Source organism: Lactuca saligna, chromosome 3 (assembly GCF_052625555.1).
Source record: "Lactuca saligna cultivar CGN05327 chromosome 3, ASM5262555v1, whole genome shotgun sequence".
In the NCBI taxonomy this organism is placed as follows: domain Eukaryota; kingdom Viridiplantae; phylum Streptophyta; class Magnoliopsida; order Asterales; family Asteraceae; genus Lactuca; species Lactuca saligna.
The window spans coordinates 50,130,831-50,142,674 of NC_136419.1; positions in this window are offsets into that span (position 1 = coordinate 50,130,831).

Sequence of the window (11,844 nt, forward strand, 5' to 3'; positions counted from 1 at the left end):
TTGCATATGAAAAAACCTCCATATCACAATATCGATATACTTAGTAGCAAGTGGATTCCAATTAATCGTAGGTGCACCAAGTTTATGAGATTTTCACAATTAAACTTCAAACCTCCTCAAATGCATAATTTGAGTTCACTATTTTTGTTCATGGCTATGTTGGAAAAGTCGAGATCTTGTGATTTTCATATAAACTACGTAGCATTGGTTTTATTGAGCAGATATATGGGAAAAATCAAAGACGAGAAACAAGAAGTACGGAGTAATAATAAAAATAAAAATAATAAAAACTGAACAAAGAGAAAGAAAGATAAAAATCAACATTGCATGTTTTCTTTTCCTTTACGCATTCAAGTAAAAAGAGATGGTGCAGGTTGTGTAGCGAATTATAGAAGTACTAGGGGTTGTAAAAGACGCAGTCGACGTGAATTATATGCAAGGTGGACGGCTTGGAGAAGAAGCAGCAGTGGATAACAAACATAATTTATGAACGTATGCATTATACTTATATTAGAGCCAATGTAATCTGGTAAAACTGCAAGACTTATACTAATCAATGATTTCTTTTCCCTCAATTTCCTCCCAATTTGCAAAGGCTTATACTTCCCTTCGTCTTCCTTTTCTTCCCTCCTTAAATGACATGCGAGAAGAATATTTTTTCTATTCTAAACATTTTTGTCTTTTATATTTTCTAAAAAAAAAACTTGAGAACATGTAAACATGGTGCAAAAGAAAACTTTTTTGTCTTCTGTATTTTCTAAAAAAAACTTGAGAACATGTAAACATGGTGCAAAAGAAAGTTTCAGATACTAAGTCTCATAGCAATTTACATGATTCAAAAATCGTCCTCAAAATTTCGAGTTCAGTTTACTTATAATGTGTTGGCCAGAATGTAGGGGTGAGCAAAATTGAACTCAGAAAACGAACAACCTACGGTTTGGGTTTAATTTTTTTTTGTTAAACTAAAATATTTGGGTTCGGTTTCGATTCTAAGAAATGTAACAACTAAAAACCAATGAAAATCAAACCGAACTGGTAAAAGTTCAATAAAGAATCATTATTAATCAAGGAACCAAGAAACCAATCTAAAACATCATAATTTAAAGCGGTCAACGGCAAAATGAAAGGTTATAGACTTTTACAATTGATGTACATATACCAGATTATAACAAAACTCACTTTCTTTCTTTTCGTTTAATTTTTTAGGCCATGTTTTTATCGGAAAAAAACCAAATATACTATTGTTCATGATTTTCTATCCTTTTCCATAGAGATCAATATGGTATAAACATTCTAAAGCATAGAATGTATAAATGCATTTTGTCAGAATGTCTTTAAGAATGTATGTTAATAACAAGTATAATTGCTTAAATGATAATACTAATGAGTAATCCATATTATTCTTTTAGAATGGCATGAAAAAGGAATCAAATATTGATTAAACAAGAGAAATACTTGGAATTAAGTTCAACAACAAATATATTTGTGAAGAATTACTTTCTTACGATAGTACATTACATTTTCGTAAGAATAGTTGGAATCCAGTGGATTATTTGGACAATTGAAGAATAACAAGTGTATTTGTTAAATAATTATATATTTAAGAATGCTATTTTTTAAGAATTTTATTCATTTTTGATGATATTTTGTTAGAATATGTGTAACTATATTGAAACGTATAAGGCTACTAGTCTTTAAGAATATGTATGAATTTGTATTTAAGTTCGAATATATATGAAGAATAAAATCATAGAACGTCATTCTGACTTGGATGTATATGAAGAACATGTAGATATCTTAAATCAGGTTAATTATCAAAAATATCTTAATTGAAACTATATTATGGAAGAATAAAATCGAAAACACATTTACTAGTTTATGGTTGTCATTCTATCAGGATAAATTCAGTTATTATATAGAATTATTGTAGAATTAAAATTGAATTAATTTAAAAAAATAGATTTTTAAAATTATGAGAATTACTTATCCTCAAAAATCCAAAAACTTTCTATTTTAAATGTAGTTAATTGTCCAAAATATCATTATGTTGAAATTTGTATGATTATATGGTACATATTATCCCATTGTAATATCATAGACCTTCAGATCATGATCATTAGTTATATTCATCCAGAATTATGCTTACAAACACACAATAAATGTATGAATATAATAATTCGCCATATATATATATATATATATATATATATATATATATATATATATATATATATATATATATATATATAGAGAGAGAGAGAGAGAGAGAGAAGATCAAAATGGAGAACTAAATTGAGGGAGAGACCTTCAGAATTAATTATAGAATATGCATATGTATATGCATATGCATATGAATATGTATATGTATAAAACAATTAAATAGATATGATTATGTTTATATATATATATATATATATATATATATATATATATATATATATATATATATTCATATGCATAAGAGTAAGTATATTAAATATGCATATGAATAACTATACGATGATTCATAAGTATATGCATATACATATAGATAAATACATGCATATGTATATACATATCATATATGTATATGCATAATAATAGGTATATGCGTATGCATAATAATAAGTATATGCATATAAATAAGATATACATAAGAATAAATATATGCATAGAAATAGATTTTTTTTTGATAAAAATCATTTTTTAAATATAAATTTTGAAATATAAGGTATATTTTTGCTTATTTGAAAAAAACAATTATTTTTTGTTTTTCTATTTTTTTTAATTTTTTTTAAATTGACAAAAATATTCCTTACATTTCGAAATTAATATTAATTTTTTTTCAAAAAAATGCATTTTTAATTTATATTCATATTTTTGTGTATATGCATATTTAAAAAAAAAAAAAAAAAAAAAAAAAAAAAAAAAAAAAACATGTTCATATGCACATGCATATTTAAAAAACAAGATAATGCCTCTATATGCATAGGAATAAGCATATGCATATACATATTAATAAATATATGTATATGCATATGAATTAGAATACGGATATGCATAAGAATAATTATATACATAAAACAATTAAATACATACTAGATGTGTGCACACAAAGCGGCAACGACAAATAGCTCTACTGATGAATAGTTTCTTATGGAGAAATAATTATTAAATTTTATTATTAATTATTAAATAATACAAAATTACATTTTTTAGTAAAATATTTATTTTTAGACCTTATATGTATATTGCATATTTATATTATTGAAGTAATTTGATTATAACAATGTCTAGTTTAATTAATATAAATTAATTTTATACATGACTTTATTTTGCTACAAAGTGAGTTTATTAATAACCTTCCTTATTCACATCTTTATAGTTTTGATAAGTATTAATGATTTATTATGCATAATTGATTTGTATAAAAAGCTTTGTAACTTATATTTCTTAAAATTCAAGATATGATAAATATGTTTTATAATATATTATATATTATATGAATATGCATAAAAATAAGTATATGCATATACATATGAATAACTATATGCATATACATATACATATGAATAATTATATGCATAAGCATATGAATATACATATAAATTAGTATATGCATAAGCAAATGCATATGCATAAGAATAAGTATATTGATATGTGAATATCTATACGTATAATTTTACATCATATCTTAATATTTCTAATTATTTTTATGTTCTTTATAGAACAAAGGGTACTTAATTTGTTATGCATTGTGTTGTAGGGGTAAAAGACATGTTTGGAACAGAAAGGAAGCTGGAAGCTTGGAGTTTGAATCAAGACTTCAAAATGAAGAAAAAATACACTCTCCACATCGTGGTAACTTTCCCATGACGTGGTGTTTTAAACATTCCCGACTGATTTAGAAGACTTGCTGAATACGGGATAACCACGAAGACCATGTCGTGGTGGTTTGTTTTTAGGAAAAGCATAAATACAAACCATTCTCCTCCGAAATTATAACTTTTGTTGGAAGCTACTATCGATTTTTGAAGGCCAAGTATCTGATTTGAAGCTTGGAAGTGAAGAAGTCGATCATAGCTTGGGAGTTGAGAGCATTAAGGCAATACAACTCTTAATTACATCTTTCTACTTTAGCTTAATCATATTTACTACTCTGAAATTCGTTTTTCTGTGTTTGATTGCTGAATCATGGGCTAAAACCCTATGACTTTCGTTTAGTGTAGATTTGCTTGACTTATTATGGTTTCATTTATGGTTAGGATTAAGTTTTATTGGTTATTTACTTTAGCTTATTAAAGAACCTTCTATGCTTTTGATAACTTCTTTCACTATTTATTGTTGCGTTTAATTAAGTTTGTATGATCATTTTCTTAATTGAACTGGAATTTTATGATATTTTTGAATTACAAAATTGTAGGACTAGAGTTTTGACCAAAACCTAAGGTTAAATAAAAAAGTGGGTAAATAATCGTAGGAGATAATATATGATGACCAATCATATATTGAATTGAGCTAATAAACCAAATTAATCATTTCATTATAAGTCTAATTTAACTTGATCTGAACACTAGAAACTTGGTAGTTTATCCGCCTGATCACTATATGAATGAGCTTGTTTTCTTAAGGATTAGGTTTGGTGAACAATAATCTAGTCATCTTAGGAATCGGTAACCAATGAAACAATAATCCATTGCACTTTCATAAATCAACCATAATAGCAAGTAAATTGAAGCTAAACGAAATTCTCTCAATTACCTTGATTTAATTCGTCTGCTGTGCTTCTTGCTTTTAGTTTTAATATTTGCCTTAATAGTTGATAGTTAGTTAGTTTAGTTGATTAAGTTTACTAGTCTTGCAAAACCAGAGAGAACCCTTTTTCTAAATTTATTAGTAATTTAGTTAGTAGTAGATAAAAATTAGCTAAACATTTTTTTCCCTATGTTCGATACCTATCTATTGAGATATAATATTTTCAACAAGGTACACTGCCTTAGGTAATAATTAGTTTCATTAGTAGGATAAACTAATTCCTAATTATTAAAGCATCATATATGCATATGCATAAGAATAAGTATTTGATATATTCTTATACATATGCATAAGAATAAGTATATGAAATATACAAATTCAGTTTTTATTATTAAAAGATTACACTTTGAAAAATATACTTAGGAAGCAATTAATATTGCTATAATTGGGTATGTAGGATCTTCTCTCAGTATCTGCAACCAGATAAACAAAAAAGAAAAAAGAAAGAGATGAAGAGAAAAAAAGCAAAACGTTATTAGATATAAGAACAAAATCATCGATGCATGTATGATGACTTTCCATATTCACATAGGTATGAAGACTAACTTATAGAAATTAAGTTCAAAAGAAGTTAAAGTGATCAAAGATGGATATTGTACGTGCCCTTTGTTCACTTAGAAAAACAGAATGCTCACTTCATACTAGATCCTTTAAGATGAATGATATAGAAATTAGAAAAATAATAAATAAACATGGATATTTAAGCAACCTAAGCAATTTCCTGTGACAATCGAAAATCAACATTTATTGACTTGGACATTGAGATTCTAGTAACAAAGAACTTTTTATTCCCCTTAGCATCATTACTTGGTTCACTGTTCATGTCAGATTTATCATTATCACTCGACTTACTAGGAATTAATGAAATTTTAGTGCTCAGATCATATATACTAGATCTTGAACCAAAGTTAACAGATATGTTATATGTCTCATTTTGTTTCTTGTCATGATTTCCATTGGAATCGACATGATTTTGCTTGCTTTTTATCTCCCTTGAATGACCACGAGGTTCATAACCAATATTTGACATGGTATGATTATTAAAGGTTTCATTTTTATTTGACTGAATTGTTAGGCTCATGTTTTGATACATACCACTTAGATAAATGTTTAACATCAACCATACTTTGTTTTGCAGTTGTCACAAGCTCTAGCAGCTCAATCCGTTGCTTTAAATCTACAAAGTGATGAACAACATGTTCATAACCTTGTTCCTACACTATTACATCATCGTCTTTTCTTCCCAGTGTAGAATATGTTTGGCCTATATAGGTTTTAATTAGGAGTGATAAATGTTATCCTCCTTTATTATGTCCAGCCATGGAAAACAACATGAATGGAACTAAAAGAATGAATGTTGAAAATTCTACTGATTATATAGAGCTGCAACTCTAAAGTCTTGAATGGTATGCTAACCATGCAACAAAAGGCAATTCATTATCATGCTCTTTAAATTTCTGAATGTAATCATAAGTGTTCAATTAAACATTTGTTTGATCATATCACTAGAAAACATAAACCATATATGAAAATATATAATTCAAATTTCACCTAAATAGTTATGTAGAGGCACAAAAAATCATGGAGTCTTGAATAATTACTTAATCCTAGCCAGTGGTCACTGAAGTTAAACATTAATCTGGAAGTGAAAATCAGATAAATTTTAGGGCATACTATAGCAGTAAATTAAACAAAATTTTAATAAAATTGACTAATAACAAGCTAAATATTAGATTTACAAAACAAGGTTTCCAGAAATCGATCGATTACAAACACCGTGTAGGTTTGGTTAATTAAAAGGTGTAATCAATCCCAATGTCCACAACTTAAAAATGAAGTAGATGGGTAAAAGAAAGAACCTTTGAGGATATAATTGTGAAATTATTGAGAAAAATTAGAGCTTTCTGGATGGGAGGCCGGAGGGAGGTCAAGTAGTCTATTTTTCGGTCGATAAACCGATCGACAACATCTTGTAATGATGATTTGGAGAAATTTGAAGTGGGCTTTGGAGTATTTGGCGGGGACATTGAGATAGAAATAAAAGGCATAAGAGGTATCGAGGAAGCAAAATGTTTTGAAATCAGAGAGCACGGAGACAAGAATTTGAAATCTTGTTGACGGATTTTTGTTAGGATTAAGATGAACAGATTTGAACAAGTTTGGAATATATAAATATGGATTTCTATATGTGTAGAACAAGTCCAGAATGAAATTGTTTTTAGGATGAAATATGTACATGTGTAGTTATCGTTATTATTTAATTTTGTGTTCCATTTATATATAATGATGTGCATAATGTATGTTTGTAACATGAAATAGTGGTCCATGACTTGAAGAATTGGTCTGGAACACGTCTAGTATGCCTAGATCGAGTATGGAACATGTAAGTCATGTCCAAAACGGGATATCATATTGTTATATTTTCAATATGATCGTGTATACCATGCATGTTGTAATAACTACTACTTGCAAACTTGACTTGGGTCATGACGTTATTTCAAGGTTACACCCTATCCCGACACAAGCAATGCTTTTTAAAGTGACCTGTTTTTGTGTTTTTGTAGGTGGGTTGATGTACCGGTGGTCGTGGAACTACACTTATTCTCTTCCATTACTTCTTTATCAAAGAGGTCATGATCAATCCATGGTATGATGTGGATGACTTATTATTTCCACCAGACGACTATGAGTTATGCTTTAATAATAGAGCATTCCGCTTAAAATCGGGTTTTCACTTTGATGACTATGGTGCGCCTTGTTTGACGACCACACAAATGTTTTCATTTGCCCTAATGATGGAAGAGGCGGGTGTTAGTCACTTAGAGGATATCTTTGATAACTTGATGAGTTATCCGACAAATGTCAGTGTCCTCTTTTGGCTTATAATTTAAGGCTATTGTAGTTAATTAGATGAAATAAAGGTTAGTTAATTAAATAAAGATGGTAGGTTTGCTGTTAAGAATTAATTAAAAATATTATTGGAGTTAAATTTGAGAAATTATGATGGAATGACTATAAGTGCCAATTTGTGAAATTTAGGATTTGACCCATTTGATGAATTAGGACATGAAATGTTATGTATAGGGAGTGGTTAGTTATGAAAATTCCATACTCGCTAATCATTCACCAGACAAATTTGTGGTCTTTATGGAAAGTTCATAGGTTGAGGGAGCATTTATGCCACAAGTCTAAAGTTTTGGAAGTTAGATATCTTTCCATATTTACTATTTCATTCAAACGAGATTAGCCATTGGAGAAATCATTTACAATTTTCAATATTTAAGCAAAAACTAAATAGTTTATCAAAACAGCCACCAATTATGTAGATGTCATGTGCAAAATGGACACTCTGCTATAAAATAGCTATAAAATATTGAACCACATGTGAAATTGCAAATCCTACAAAAAGAGGGGAAAACTAAGGAGATTTCAGATTGAGCTGAAGATTGCTAACTCGGAAAAACTTATAAAAATGATCTTTTGACTAAATAAAACTATGATTTTCTTATTTTGTAGAGAATTTTATAGGTTGGACCTGTAAATTTCTTTGAGCATTTATTTTTATTTTTCAATTTTCGTAGTTTAAAACTATGATTTAGATGTGCAACAAATCTCTAACGTTTCTTTTCGTTTTGATTAAATCTAATTCACACAGTCAAAACTCCGACTTAGATCTTCAACAGAGTCCAACTCATCGAAATATAGAAAACAAAAACTATGCTTGAGATTAAAAGTTGGCTCGATTTGTTTGGAGGCTTGTGTTGGGTAACCATAGTTCCTCATCAACACGTCCATATACTTAAAACTACTTACAAAATGCTTTTACAACCATTCATTGACTTTCGTCTCGATTGGTTTAATAAAACTTTTCCCACCTAATGCATATAATATACCTCAACGAGTACATAAGAAGTCGTACATGACATGTGCAATAACCGAAGCATATCGAATCTTACTCGTTCACTGTCGTTTAACACTTGAACTTTGACTTTGAGGTTTACTGAATGTATACCTTGTTCTATATGGATCATTCCTCGCTTTAAATTCTTCAGTTGAATTGTTTCGAAACCTTATACGATTTTCTGCAATTTCTAACAATATTGACTTCAGTTCGCACGAACGTCCATAGGTACAACTCAACTTGATATAAAAATCTATATAATCAGCTTACTAATACCTTACTATACCTTTTTAATTTTCTTACACTTGTGCGAAAAAGTTCGAAGTTATGGGACGCATCATCCATGTCCTTTTTTTTGGTCCAAGTTTTTGATGCTAGAAGGTTTGTTGCCCTTTCAGTTTTGTTAGAAGAGGTACATAAGTTGGATAACTTAAAATTAATAAATTAAAATTAGTTGCTATCATGTCTATAATTTAAGTAATAGAAATGACATCTACACAAACGATTGGTCGATTTTGGATACAAGCCACAAGTTGGTAATAATTTAAATGCTTAATTAGAAAAATATTTTGTTTTATCATATTCTTTAACAATATAAAATTCACTTATTTATTCTTCAAATAATAAATCCGAAAAGTTTCATTTAACATGTATTTTAATGATCATGTCTGGTCATGATCGATATATGTAAAGTATTTACTTAAAAAAATTATAAAAAATTATAAAAATAAAAAAAAAACCCCTCAAATAACTATCATTATTATTTTAAAGTATTTTTGGTTATTATTGTATCATAAGTATTATATGATTGTAATTTATATGCAAATAAGAAGTAAATGATTAAAGAACAAAGTGGTTTTTTTTTCTAAGTTTATGATTTAAGCCAAGGAATTTAGCTAAAAGATATATATATTTTTTCTCATAAGTTTATCAAAGAATTTTATATACTTTGTGCTTTCACAATTTCCATAAAATAATATTACCAACAAAACTTTTTTTTTTTTGAACGGCACCAACAAAACTTAATTAAATATATTGTCGTCATAAACTAATAAATGGATCATGATTCACGTGGTTGCATATTTATTTGTACAACAAATCTAATTAAGTATTTTACTAAAGAATTGCAGTTTTTTACATAATATAAGGGGTACATCCTCCGGCCTTATGGTTTTAAACCTTTTGGTGCCCCTCCAAAGGATTCCACAATAGATATGACGAAAAGGTAATGTCTATAAAAAAAATATATTAATTTCCTCATATACTAGTACTAAGTAATTTTTGTTTCAACCTTTTCATATTTATTATAATTTTTTTCGACTTCACTTCTAATTGTAGGTCTTTGTTAAATTTGCTGATGCAATATGTTGATGTCCCACGTTTTTTTAAAAAAAATAATAAATATACTAATATGTAAAAATTATCAATAAATTAAACTGATATTACGTATTATTCAAACGTTTTTAATAAAAGAGCTAGTGGTTCAAATTGTACAAAAAAAAGTCAAATATACTAGTGATGATGCAAGACAAACCCAATTCTAATAAGGTCGACGATATACCAATCTTGCACATTACGGTTTACCGACTAGAACAAGAACATGTATCTATAAGCATCACATTGTGGGTGAGGTTTAGATGAAAGACTTCTTTGTGTGGGGTATTTTCCCTCACTCTTTCTTCTTTTCTAATTGGCTAATTTTTTTCATTATTTAATTTTTTTAGATTTTTTAAAGTATATATACTAAAAATTATAAAAAAAAATATTAAATTTTATGGTTTTTAATTACCTAATAAAAAATATAATATTTGTATAAAATATATTTAAAAATAAAAATAATAAAGTAAGGTGAAATGAAATATTGAAATATTGAAATAGGTTTTGAAAAATGAAAGAAAAATACCAAAAAAAAAATGAGATGATACTGAGCGTGGCATAGGAAAAATGAAGATGAAAGATACATACACCCTTAGGTCTTACAACTTTAATACAAACTTAATTTTTTATTTTTTTAGTCTAAATGAATAGTAACACTTTAAATATAGAGTGAAATTTACTCGTCAATTTTAGTCTCTTACATTTTAGGTTTATTAATTCATATTTTGTTTTAATTAACTAATTATAAATTTAATTGATATTAATTAATCATAAATATAAATTTTAATATTTATATATCGATTTGTTTTATCCTAATGTCGTTGAATTAATCCAAGCCTTTAAATTCATAATAACGGTATTTTTCCGTAATATTAGTCCATTATAACATGACAATATTTCAAAACGTTCATAACGACGTTTTCTGCGAAATAAGCGTAACGAAGATTTCGTATTGTGTTTACTCTTGTTGAGAATGAGTATACTAAGGCATAACCTATATGACATTCTTATCTAATAATCTACTTCGCAAAGTATAAATTGTCTTACAATACTTAATTAAACTATAGAAACGTTCACAGTTACCTTACGACTACGTTGTCAAGAGCTATAACTTCGTCTTTTGCCTCTAAAGTTCCTTGCGGTCACTTGCTTACACACCATAGTGCTTAGAACACCTCAATGTATGTGTAAGGGTTTGTGATTTCTTCGGTGTGAGCTTATGAGAAGTTGTAGCAAGACTTTATACTTGAACTTATGTATTTTTTATGGTTAAACGTCAAAAATGGTAGGCTTTGCACCTAATATCGGCCATATAGTCATACTGATGCGAAGTGGTTTCCTCTAGATGGTCCAGTTGGATTATCGCCTGCAATTGAGCCTTGGAACACAAGAAACGAACTTGTCAGTTTTTATCTAAGAGGTAATCCTGGGAGAACGCTCTAACGATCAAGTCAGTATTTGGTTTAGGGTTTATGTGGAGAGAGTGTATGCTCAAGAGAACTTATCATTGTGGGTATGATTATTGGACTTATATAGTAAGGCCTGAGCGGTTACTCCACTTTTGGGATTGATATCCTGGTTTACTGTATGATATTATGATGTAGTGACATGTTAGATCTGTATCCTAGGTTATAGGATGTTGCTATGTGGTAGTGATCCGTAGATCTGATGTTTGACTAATTGACTGATTATGTTTATCTGTTATGTATATGTCGACATATTTCATTGGGTTGAGGTTGTAATGCTTTGTGTTGTAGCTAACAAACCCAGTA